The 4,202-nt window shown below is 35.7% G+C and overlaps 1 long non-coding RNA gene and 1 pseudogene across 1 annotated transcript; both read left to right on the top strand.

The window, feature by feature from the left end:
* Positions 1-213: 213 nt before the first annotated feature.
* On the top strand, positions 214-638 carry LOC149668527 (uncharacterized). The gene is made up of 3 exons (XR_016367890.1): positions 214-324; positions 395-435; positions 528-638. It is a non-coding gene; the product is annotated as an uncharacterized LOC149668527 (long non-coding RNA).
* Positions 639-2,810: 2,172 nt separating this feature from the next.
* LOC149668526 (uncharacterized) lies at positions 2,811-3,796 on the top strand (annotated as a pseudogene).
* The last annotated feature ends 406 nt before the right edge of the window (positions 3,797-4,202 follow it).

Genomic DNA, 4,202 nt, shown 5'->3' with positions numbered 1-4,202 from the left:
TGTAAATTTGCACCTAAAAAGGTATTTTTTGTCAAAAAACTCCTTTAGGTGCGTTTTAGCACCTCCTGAGGTGTTAATGAAAACCCTTTCAATATTTGATGGTGTATTTTCATACCCTTAGTAGATGTTTAACGCATGAAGGGTGTTTTAAATGGGAAAAGGGTGTATTTTTATACCCCAAACAACAGCGCACGCCCTGTTTCACTCTTTTATTTGGCTCGCGAACGCAGATTCACGAGGCGCGATACATTTTCAAATTCAAAATAGGCTTAACGTTCGGTGTACTTGCGTCTGTGTTTCACTGTTATCAAACCACTTAAGAAGGTAATTATTTTAACTAAACTTTTTATAAGTTTAACTTTGATTTATGAAAATGTTCCAACCTTTTTAACAGCTTGGACCGGGATACGTTCGCAACTATCCATAGTAATCACGGTTTGTTAAATTAGGTTAGGGTTAGGTTCGATTGGTTAGGTTTACGTTTTGGCTAGGTTTTTTAAGTTTGGGTTCATTTTGCTGTGGTTTAGGTTGCCTACTTCTAATCGCGTGGACATTTGAAGACAACCGTAGCCCTGATGCCAATGCGGATGTGAACCATTTTAATTCTTGACTTAAGTTTTCTTCGAGAAGTTTCAACGTCTCAATATAAGCCGTGAGCTCATGAATAATAAATCAGACTAATTTATAATTAAAGATTAAATTAAATAACGAACAACTAATTTTTAATTCTTTTTGCGTGTAGATTTAGGCATGGCTATTCATTAATTCCTTATAAACATAGTGGTGGATATATGAAAATTATAATACAACTTCTGTGGATACTATTTCAGTATGGATAGAGATACAAATGGCGTAGATAATGGATAGAAAGTGCCAAGCAAGGTTTTTAAGACTTGTCACCATTTTGTCACAGAACAGCTATAGAAAGGGTGATTAATAAAGCCGATGGTGAACGTAACTTGCCTCTGAGAAGTACTCCATTGCAGATAACGAAGAAACCGAAAAATTGCGAAGTGACGTTCTGATTGTATACTAGTTTTGTTGCATTTTTAAATGATTTAAAGTTTTTGGTTTTGAATTTCGCGGTCTAAGTCATTTCACTATTTTTAATGAATTATAACACTGTTGTCTCTGAACCTCGAATTAAAGACTTAATGTAAAAGTTAATTTATTACTTCTTGTGTAATATATATTACGTAGCGATTTAGGCACACAAAAGTGCCAAAGTTTTTCACACCAATGAACAACATTTTTTTACTATAAGAAAGAACCATGTATGATAATAATTAAACCTTTCACAGCAAAATTTATATTTGTTAGTACCCGTAAATGGCCGAAATGCCATTTCTTGGACCCAAGGGGGAATTTTTCAGGTACAGGTCAATGCATTTGGTTTCAATTTTCATCCCATAACAGAATTCATCAGGTACATTTAAATACCATAAATGGTTTCAATTCACACCCCAACAATTGAAAGGGTATTTTTTCGAACCCCCCCCCCCCAACCGAATTTATCAGGTTCAGGTAAATACCATATTTGGTTTCGATTCGCACCCTTAAAAGATGAAAGGGTATTTTTTCACACCCTAAGCAGAATTTCTGAGGTCCAGTTAAATTCCTTTAAGGGTTCTATTAAGCACCTTAGGGTATTTAAAAACACCCCATATACTAGGGTATTTATAAACGCTCTATATATGGGGTGCAAATTTGTACCTAAAAGGGTGCGTCTCCTGTGGGGGAAGAAAACACCTTTAAAGGTGCGTTTCCGACCCCTTTTTTTACAGTGAAGTCAAAGGTACGCCTACCGACTACGCCGAGTGACATGCCTTTAGTTGTTATGTAACGCTTAGTCTATGCTCAATCAATGGAAGGTGGGGATAATATTTCTAATTTTATTTAATCCCGCAAGGGTGCATAGTTAAGTGAACTGCCCCCATCCCCGTAATTTAGTAAAGTGTCATTATATTTGTAGAGCCGATGTTAATAGCTACGATCATGTTTTTTATAGGATAACTATGTACCAGTGCTCGATTTGTAGTGTGAAAAGGGTTACCTTAGGAAAATTGTTAGGCCACATCAGAAGCCTCCATATTCACGATCCACATTTAAAAATTAGATGCTTCATTGAAAATTGTTCCAATTGCTTTAAGAACTTCAACTCGTATCGAAGCCATTTACAGCGAAAACATAAAGCACATCTACGTATGAAAGATTCAGACGAATCATTACAAATCCCAGAATATCACGACAATAACGTCGTTGATGATGTTGATGATGCAGTTGACACTGCAAATGATACTGAGACTGATCCTCCAGCTACTTGCGAAGAGAAATTAAGCAAAGTTCAAACCAACTTAGCTCTCATGATGCTTAAAATCAGAGAAAAATACATGCCCCCACGTTCAATAGCTTCAAATATATCTAATGACATAGCCGCGGTTATTGAGAATTTAGACGATTTGTACAAATCAACATTATGTAATGGCACTGCGCAGGAAATATTTAGAACAGATACAATAACGGAAATTGTGAAAAGCGAGTATAGGCTTAACCAATTTTGCAAAACGAAGTTAAATTTGATACTGCCAACTGAATTTATCTTGGTTGAAATTGTTAGGAACGGTAAAACATTCAAAGATAGCTTTCAGGATGTGGGTATATTGGAGGTTTTGAAGAGAATTTTATCTTTTGATGATGTTTGGGAGGAAATGATGCGATACACGAAGCCGGGTTCAAAAAACAGTCAAATATTATCAGACTTTAATGATTGTGAAATTTTTAACCGTAAGCCAGCTTAAAATTCTCAAGAAATGTTTTTAAGGTTACATTTCTACACTGATGAAGTTGAATTGGTAAATCCTCTCGGTTCAAAAAGAGGTAAACATAAAATTTCCGTATTCTACTTCATTATTGGCAATTTACTCCCTAGATTTAGATGTAAGTTGAATTATATTTATTTATCCATAGTAGTTCGTTATGTTTTTGTTAAAAAATATGGTTATTCAAAAATTCTGAAACCCCTTCTTAGAGATATTAAAACGTTACAAACAGAAGGGATTTACATTGAAATGTTAAAGGAACAATTTTTACTGTATCGGGGGACAACCTTTCCTCGCATGCGCTTAGCGGGTTTATGCAATCGTTTTGCAATGGTAGAATATGCCGCCAGTGTATGGCTTTAAGAAAAGACATAGATAACAAATTTGACGAATCTGATTTCGTCTTACGAGATGAAAACGTCCATAGGTATCACGTCGATGCTGTAAAAGCTAATCCAGCTAATTCAGCCGTATATGGAGTGAAAGGTGAATCTCCTTTCTTAGAAATCCCAAACTTTTTGGTGACTGAAAGTTTTCCACCCGATATCATGCACGATATTCATGAAGGGGTTGTGCCATTAGTTTTGGAGATAGTTTTGAATAAGCTAGTTCTTGATAAATTGCTCAGTGTCGATAAGATTAATGAGATATTAGTTAATTTTCCTTACGGGTGTCTGGAACAAGTAAACAAACCCGGTTCCATTTCACGAGGAATGATCTTAGAAAACAAACATTTTTCTGGGTCGGCAGCTCAAAAATGTTGTCTTTTCTATATGTTTGCCTTTCTATTTGGTGGATATGTTCCTTTGGACCATAAATATTGGCAGTTGTACTTGAGTCTGAGGGAAATTATTGATATCATCGTGGCACCAGTAATTGATAAAGCTTGGCTACCGTATTTGTCTGAACAGGCTACGATGTTTTACGCGCAACTCAAAGAATTATCCCCTGATAGCTTTACGCCAAAAGTACACTAAATTTTACATTACCCTAGATTAATTTTAAATTTTGGGCCACTGAGGAGATTTAGTTGCATTCGGTTCGAAGCGAAGCATCAGTATTTGAAAAACATGGCTTCTGCTTGTAGAAATTTCATAAATGTTCCAAAAACTGTTGACGAAAGCAACCAGTATGCGCAGTGCCACGATTCTAGTACTGAAGAAGGGCTGGTCTTAGATAATGAGGAAATTGGTTGCAAAACTATCTTGTTTAATTCTCTTCCCAGTGGTTTGAAGATTAAAATTCAAAATTTTAGTTTTCTTCGTTTTAACCCCGAAACTGATGTAATATGCAAAGCTTCGCAGTTAAAAGTTAATTCTGTAACATACAAAGCAGGAACATTTTTAACAATTGCATTCACTCACGGGGAAGATATTCCGGTTT

This window comes from Phalangium opilio, unplaced genomic scaffold (genome assembly GCF_054372755.1).
Source record: "Phalangium opilio isolate 3A_F unplaced genomic scaffold, DU_Popi_V2 ptg000055l_1, whole genome shotgun sequence".
Classification (NCBI taxonomy): Eukaryota; Metazoa; Arthropoda; class Arachnida; order Opiliones; family Phalangiidae; genus Phalangium; species Phalangium opilio.
The sequence above is the reverse complement of the archived record's forward strand: the minus strand, read 5'-3'. Positions and strand labels throughout refer to the sequence as shown.